General features: G+C 36.4%; 1 pseudogene; it reads right to left on the minus strand.

Annotated features, from left to right (window-relative positions):
• Nucleotides 1-4447: 4447 nt before the first annotated feature.
• On the minus strand, nucleotides 4448-8517 carry LOC148853059 (zinc finger BED domain-containing protein RICESLEEPER 2-like; annotated as a pseudogene).
• Between the last annotated feature and the right edge of the window lie 439 nt (nucleotides 8518-8956).

An 8956-nucleotide genomic window follows, 5' to 3' on the forward strand; every position in this document is an offset into this window, starting at 1 on the left:
ATCTGTTTGGTTTTAGATGAATTTGAGAGTGCAAATTCTATTTTGTTACCTGAGAGATAGATATTTTTAATCACAATTGATGATTAAAAACTACAAGCAACCATCCAGTCTTTGTAATATCAGATGGTTTATAAGTCTGTAGAACACCATCTGGTCTATTTGTTGTCAGATGATGCCTAAATCTATTGAACACCATCCGGTCGATTATATACCGGATGGTCTAGGCACCTATGAGAATCATATACAACTTTGTGGTCTATTGGGTTTTACATGCATTTAAGGGTGTAAATATGAGATCACCTGGTTGATTAATGTTTGCTATTATCTGATAATTGAACATTTTAAAATGATGATCCAGTCTTCCCTATTGACTTCCTTGTCTCTAGGCTTCTCTATCATAGATACAACGACTTGATACGTTTTGTTTATTTAACTTTTTATTAATTTATTAGTAATAACAAATCCATTAGTGTGATAAAAATTTTTTCTCATTCGATTTAATTCTACTACAAGTATCTATAGGATTTTTCTTTAAGAAAAATTTAGGCCTACAAATGTATTAGGATAAACCCAACCCTCCTCAACCTGCATATTGTTGGAAAGCATATAAACTTTACATACTAGGTGTTGAATTTAATAATATTTTGAATTTTATGTGGAGGACAATTGATAGTTTATGTGTTTTCTACATGTCTTAATCAAATAATTGGAAATTTTATTGTTTATTTGTGTTAATTAATTTACTTATTTATTGCTTATATATGACAAGAAATAATAGGAAATTAGATGTGGGTTTTAAACCCAACTCCCCTAACCTTGAAAGTGGGGAGGGTTTTGCATTTTCATAAACAGGGATGGTTTTGATTCTCAAAATTCAACCTACTACAAGTTTTGGGGCAAAGGAAATAGAGAAAAATAAAGGGAGAGATGTGAGGAGAGAAGAGAGAAACGTGAGGAGAAGGGAACCGAACCAGTTCCAAGAAGAAAGGAAGTAGAAGAAGAAAGAAGAAAATGAAGAATGAGGATTAGTTTGGCCTAAGAGAGAAGAACAAAGAAGAAGAACGAAAATGAAAGGGGAGTAAACGAAAGAAATTAAAGGGGAAGGAAGGAAAACAGAAAGAATAAAGAGAAAAAAGAAGAAAAATAAATTTGATGCAAGAAGGAAGGTTCAAATTGGCCAAGGAAGAAGAAGAAAAGAAAAGAAAAGAAAAGAAAAAGAAAAAGAGAGGAATGAGAGAGTGGAAGATAGAGAGGTAGAAAACTAAGTGGTTATGAGAACACATATCTCAAAATTTGCTTTTATTAACATCCATTTTCAACAAGTCGGCCATCATGTTTTTGGACTATCAAAATTTGTATATCAAAGAATATCAACCTATTCAATCAAAGGTCACAAAGAGGTAGGTTATTCACCTACTTCATTTTGGTTTTCTATGCATGATTAGTAACATTTATTTTGTGTATTATTATTAATTAATATGTAGTCTTTACTCTATTGGATGATATTGGAAGATTTTATATTTGGTTTTGTTTAGATTCAATGTATAAAGCATGCTTGAATAATTTTTTAGTATGATAAAATGGTTGTTTGATGTTTTTATTAGCCTTTTTTGCCAAATCCAAGTTGTTTTGGTGTTCTTTTATTTAGGATTCCCATGGATTTCATGGTTTTATTATGGTCTTTTTTTCTCTTGCTTTTATTGTGAAGTCCTAGCATTTGAGATCCCCCATGGGGGATGCTCAGTTTCTTGAATATTTAAGCCCACATACTTACTAGTAGGAGGATTATGAGATGAATAGAAAAGGATTGGAAGGAGACCTCTCAATCACTTTACTTCCCCCTAACATTTTTAGAATGAAACATTACTTGTAGAAGTGTTCTTGAATAAAAAAGAAAAGGGGAGGAGATCTCACCTTCTCTTTGCTTAAATGGAGCTCTTCAAAAGGGCAACAATGGGTTGAATAATTCAAGGGACTAACTGTCCCCTTGATGTGGGATGATTACATCACATAGGACTAAATTTTGTCAAGTTTTTTTGCATAAATTCTTAGGGAATGTACTACATGCATTCCCAACACCTTCCTTTTCTCCCCTAAAATGTACCTAGAAAATCCTTGTATTGGGCTCAAGAGTCAAGTTTTGGTTTCTTGAACATGGAAGGCCTATTACTCCCTTATTCATCCTTTTGAAAGGTGATGGCTCCTCTATTTTTAACCATGAAGTAAACCACAAAAATTTGGGTATTCACAATCACCATCCAAATGGGGAAGAATGTTGGCCCAATGTGTTTTGATTATAATAAACTCAGTGAGAATACTAATGGTTTTCTCCAAGTGAGTAATTGATTCTATTGAGATAAAAATGTTTAACAAATGCTAGATGGAGCAAAGTACAAATGAAAGTATTGAGTAGTTATAAATCATGATGAATCATTCTTAAGAAGACATTGACTACCATGAGCTAAAAGGAGAAGAAGCTTCAAGCTCAAGAAGTCTATAGTGTCTCATGTTATGTCTAGGAGATGATGTAAATCATAAGCTTGGGGTGCACATTATAAGTTCAGTTAAGAAAAAACTTGGTTAACTTGAACATTAAAGAATAATAGTTAGACTAGATCTGATTTTTCAATGTTCCTAGACTTAAAAAATGTTTAATCTTGCTTTGGAAGCTTAAGGTAACAATATTTAGACATTTAGAAAGAAAATTATACAAGGTTCTTAGGTTTTGAACAATGAGGAGTTGATTACATAGAATGATGAATCGACTACTCTTGACAGTCGAGGCAAGAAGTATGTTATCATTGTTAATGAGTCGACTATAAATTTTTGATGAATCAACTATCTTTAATAGCCAAGGCAAAAAATATGCCTTTGACAACTAAGGCATGAAATATTTTGTCACTATTCATGAATCGACTCTAGGATTCTTACGAGTTGACTATCTTTAACAATCAAGAATTGGCACAAGTTGTTAGTTGACTAGCATATGGGGTTAGTTGACTACTAGAGAAATAGATTCCTATATGTGAGAGTGATAATCGACTAATAGAGTTTATCAATTGACTACTTGTAGTAAGAATTTGTTGTTTGAAGGCATAATAACTAGTTTCTTGTTTTAGTAAGCCTTCTATTTGTTGAGATTAAGATCTAAATATTGCCAAGAATGGCTTGAAGCCATCCCATTGTCTCTTTAATGGTCATAGGGTCTCAACTTCTATAAAATGATGTTTAATGATTGAAAAAAAAAACAAGAACTCAAACTCTGATATATCTATTTTATTGAGAGTTTTCTGTGAGTAAGAGATTTAAAGGAAAGAGAAGTTCTTGTGCTTTAACTGTTATTATCATTTGTTATATATGATGTTTTCTAAGAAGTGAACACCAATGTTAGGTAGGGATAGCACCAAGAAAGTCTATGCAAGTATAGCAAACACCTAGAAGTCCTGCTAAAGTGTGAAGGTTTGACTGGAATCTAAGAAGTTTAGTTGGTTGGTTTAGTAGAAGTCTCAAGAGGGGCCTAAATAGATGTTATAGGCAATGGTTGGCCAAACCTCTCTAAAAGTTTTTGTTTGTCTTACTTTTCTTAGAATCTTTATTTTCATGCTTATTACTATTTATCTAATTGCGTTACATTCTGCTACATTCATTAGCATACACAACATTTACGTTCATTATTATTAGGGCTACAAATGGATCGAATCGAATTCGGTAAGAGATATATCCGATTTGATTCGATAATAGTTTTTACTGATTCGAATCCATTAATAATCCAATGGATTTTATAAAACCTGATTTGAATTCGATCTGTTAATCTTAACGGATATCTGATTTTATCCATTGTTAACTCTAGAGATTTTTTATCTACATATAAATGAAAAAAAAGTCACTTTTTTCACCAAGTACCCAACCCTATTTTAGGCTAAATCCTGCCATTACCTATGAAATTTTCTCAAATAATATAGGTATACATGTGAACAATAAATCCTAAAAAATATTAAAAAAATTATCAGAAGAAAGATGGAATAATTTGTGAAGTACAACATGGATTACTATAAGTTCATAACCATAAAAGAAAAAAAAAAACATAACAAAGATTCAAGTAAGTTTGGAGTTTGGTTTAATATGATATCTCATAAGTCATTCAAAAAAACAAGAAACAAACATTTCTAATTGTGAAGTGACTTGTCCATTGAATCATTTTTCCACCGATGATCCACCAATGCACGAAGCAAACACGATAGAAGATTCCACCTTCTAATCATGAGTGTGGCCAAAGAACTCCTACAACAAAAAACTTCTTAACTATGGCCTGAAAGTAAACTTCAATAAACCAAATATACAAATAGGTTGAATAAAACAGACTTACCAAATCATGCAATTCCGGTTCCAAATTCAGGTTCATCAAATCTTGCACATTCCTCACTCTTTTGCACTTGCACTTCATCATTTTTTAAAACATGTAAAAAAATCATTAATAACAAAGCATATAATGTAAAGCATAAAAATAGTAATATATTTGAAATTTACTTATTTTGATTGGAGGTTCCAACCAATTTTGTCCACACATCAAAGCCTCTACAACCTCTGGGCGTAAACATGTATGATACTTGTGAACGACTCTACTGGAAATACTAAAGGCAGCCTCTGATGCCATAGTAGTACCTGGAATGGCCAAAACATCATGAGCCATGGCTGCAAGTCGAGGACACTTGAGTTGGTCTAGCTTCCAATATACCAATATGTCAAAATCATTATTTTGAGGAAACAATTTTTTCCTCCAAATACAATTCCAGTTCTGATTTTGTAGATGTTACAGTGGAAGCAACACCAAGATCAATGCACCACTTGTCAAAACCATTCATTAATTCCTTTGCATTACAACTAATAGAATTTATAGCCCTAGGACCCCCAACCTCATTCAATGAAGATGTAGCATTACTATCACTTTGTGTGAAAGTACTTGATGATGGCTGTTGAACTCCTATGATTCTTTCATAGTGTGAGAAGAGATCATTTAAATCTATTTTCACTTTTAAAATACAATGATCCGCTTCATAACCATAACTCATTTTGTAGTCATACTCCACAATTTTCATCTTGAATCTAGGATCAAGAACAGCTGCAATGTTACAATCTTCCCAATATTTGTTAAGCTTTTCATTCATCTTGTATGCCGTTGAACGCAAAAACTGATGCTTACTAATTTTCCATTCACACAACTTAAGTTTGATAAAACAAGCATTGGAGAAGAAAGTGTTAGAGGTTGGATAAATTCTCTCAGAAAATGCCATTGTAGTGGTGTAAAAAATCTCTAAGCAATCACGAATGGTAGAACCTATCTTCCACTCTTCTTCAGATGGGCACACCTTATAATCTCGATCCATTTCAACTAATCAACAAAATGCTTCCTTCATTTCTAATGTACAATCCAACATATCATATGTGGAATCCCATCTATATATGCGGTATCAACAATGACTTCCCTTTTAGAGAACAACTTCACTTGGCTTCTAGCATTCTTAAACCTTTGCTCCCTAAGCTGTGGGGATCTCACATATTTAACACTTTCCCTTATCTGAGACTTCTCCCAACCCATCTTGCACAATTAAATTGAGGACATGTGTACTACACCAAACATGAGATAAATTACCACGTGCATGAAGCAATGGTTTATCACAAAGATGCCTTTTTAGTTCTCTAACCATGACATCATTATTAGAAGCATTATCCATAGTGATGGAGAATAATTTCTTATCAATGTTCCAACTTAATGCAACATCCATCATAACATTATATAGTGTCTTCCCACCATGAGGAGATTTAATAGTTAGAAATGCAATTACTTTATGCTTCAACTCCCAATCATTGTTAATATAATGCAAAGTCACTGCATAATAAGATAATCTTTGGGTTTCCACATGTCTGTAGTGAGGCTAAACCTACAAGAGAGTGTATCAAGAAATTTGTATTATTTCTCCTTTTCTTCTTTAAATATCTTGAGACAATCATTTCTTATTGTAGTCCTCAAAACCATTTTGAATGATGGGTTGAGACTTGTGGAGTATATCTCAAAAAATGGATTCTCAACAATGTTAAATGGAAAACCATAGGATATCATAAAGCGAGCCAGCTCTAATCTATTTCTATCCGCATCAAATTTGAAAGGCTGAAGTATAGGCTTCTCACCAGAAGACTTTGTAACAGTCAAAGTTTGTTGGCGAGAGTCCTTAGACCTATACCTTTTTATGACACATCTGACAATATGATTCTTTAAGTGTGTTGTTCCACTAGAACTTGCCCCCAAAAATGTTTGTTTACAATTCTTACAAACAACTTCCTCTTCCCCAGATGGTGTTCTAACCAAATCAAAGTCTTCCCATACTACAGATTAATGACATTGGAAGATGAATTTTCTACAATCACATTCTCATTATTATTAGCTGCAACAACATCACTAAGGGTACTACTACTAAGAGCACTCGTCTTCAACCAATCTATAATATGAAACAATGTGAAAATCATCTTTAAGAATGAATGCATGATAGGATGGTGATGCTACTCAATCCGAAGTGGTGCATGAACTGAGGAGAGCAACTAGATAGTTCCTTGCTGGCAAGGTGGGGCCGAGCTACAAGGATGAGGCCACACTTCAAGACCTGTGATCAAGGAAGAAGAAGTCAGAGGCTCGAGGAGTTATCCCCGGGTAAGTACTCCGACGCTCAAGTTAGTAAGAGGTGGTGGATGGTTGGGCTGAGCTATAAGGATGCTGGTCCGAGCTAAGTAGCAGCACTGGTGTTAGAAGTTTTTGGGGTCCCCTACCTCAAGCATGGAGTACCTTTTTATAGCCAAAGATCCGTGTCCTGGTCGGGTTGGGCTTTTGGGGTTGTTGATATGAACTTAGCCGCCAAGGTATTCGGGATAGAGTCCTATTCCCCACTGGAGTCATCTTCCTTATTCCTCTTTATCCATAGTTGTGTTCATCCACATGACATGTAATTGACATGGCTGAAAGGGGATAGGGGGCCACCATAATAGTGTAGCTCGGAAGAGCTATGCCCGATGTGGTCAAGCTAGGATGACGTGGCTGGCGATAACTGGGCGGCCATGTGTCATGCATGGCCAGCTTAGCCATGACCTGAACACCAATCCCCTAGTTCTGAAGTCGAGGAATGAAGTAGTCCAATTCATTCTTCGGTTGGAGAACTTCAAGTTAATGTCGGGATGGGCATCTAGCCCCTTTGGTGTTCCTTGACACCTACCGCAATCTTGGGAATCGGGCAATATGGATAGTGGTCGAGGAATCTTTCCATCATCGATTGCGGAACTCTAAGAGCTCTGACTTCGGAATCCAAACACCACTCCCCTAGTTTTGGAGCCGAGGATGGGGAGTGCTCGGCCTGAAGTGTTGCGCAGTTGCGTAGCTCAGTAGAGAGCCAAGGTGTCGAACTGAGCTTCCAAGTCCGTCCTCCAAGTGGAAGTCGAGCTTCTGTGTCATGGTGATGCTCGGCTGTGGTGCGCTGAGCTTTGGAGTTGGGTCCAAATTTCCGAGTTGAGGCCGCTGTGATGCTTGACTATGATATGTCGAGCTTCCGAAATCGGGGCTTAGCTTGGTTGTATGCCGAGGAAAGGCTTTTTTTTGTAGGTCGGAGGCTGAGCTCCTGTATTGAGGTCATGATGCTCGGCCACGGGGCACCGAGCTATGGAGACGGGTCCCTTGGGGTTGCCGAGCTATGGATCTGAGGTCGTTGCGATGCTCGGCTGTGATTTGCCGAGCTCTGAAGCTGAGGGCCTCGAGGTGCCGAGCTATTATGATGCTCAGTTGTGGGAAGCTGAGGCCCTTGCTGGTGCCGAGCTATTATGATGCTCAGTTTTGGTCTGCCAAGCTTCAAAGTTGGGGGTTTTGCAGGTGCTGAGCTATTGTGATGCTCAATTGCGGTTCGCCGAGCTTCGAAGTTGAGCGTATGCTCTTCAGTTGAGGAACTTGTTCTTAATGTAACACATTGCAAGGGTTCAAAATAAGCAGAATGGTGAGTGATGATGAAGTGATACTTTACTTGGGGACTTCTGCAACAATTGCAACTACAGCTATAGGAACTATAGATTTAATTTTCAAAGAAGGAATTGTTAGGCTTAAAGATTGTCTTTATGGACCTACTTTGAAAAGAAATTTGATTTCTGCTTCAAATTTGTGCAAGGATTGTTATTCTATTTTGTTTAGTAATACAATTACTATTAAACTAAATAACAAATTCATCACTTATGAAGAACTTGAGAATGGTCTCTATGTCCTCCGTCCTTCTTTGGAAACAAATATAACTGAAACTATGTCAAAAATTAACCCCAAGAAAAGATCGCGTGATACGGTTAATCCCATGTGCTTGTGGCATTACTGACTTGGCCATATTAATATAGATCGTATCACAAGTTTGGTAAACGATGGTCCTTTGGATTTTCAAATTGTAGAAGATTTTCCAACTTGTGAACCTTGCCTTCAGGGCAAGATGATGAAGCGGCCATTTGCGGGAGAGCCTGAAAGATCTACGGGCACACTTGATCTGATACATATTGATGTAGGTGGTCCCATGAATGTTAGGAGACGTAACCAGCACTTTTATTTCATAACTTTTACCGATGATCATTCTCAGTATGGGTTACATATTCCTAATGAGACATAAGTCTGAATCCTTTGAAAAGTTCAAAGAGTTCAGACAAGAGGTTGAGAAATAGTTAGGGAGATAAATCAAAGCCCTTCGATCAGATCGAGGAGGCGAATATCTCTCCGATGAATTCAGGGACTACTTAAAGGACAATGGGATTGTATCACAGTTAGCTCCTCCTGCTATGCCACAACTAAACGGTGTATCGGAGAGGAGAAATCATACTATTAGATATGGTCTGATCACTTCTCGTTCACTCAAAACTACCTCCATCCTTTTGGGGATACGCATTGGACACT

The sequence above is a fragment of the Nelumbo lutea genome, chromosome 5, assembly GCF_056320005.1.
Source record: "Nelumbo lutea isolate HS-2025 chromosome 5, American lotus-T2T, whole genome shotgun sequence".
Classification (NCBI taxonomy): Eukaryota; Viridiplantae; Streptophyta; class Magnoliopsida; order Proteales; family Nelumbonaceae; genus Nelumbo; species Nelumbo lutea.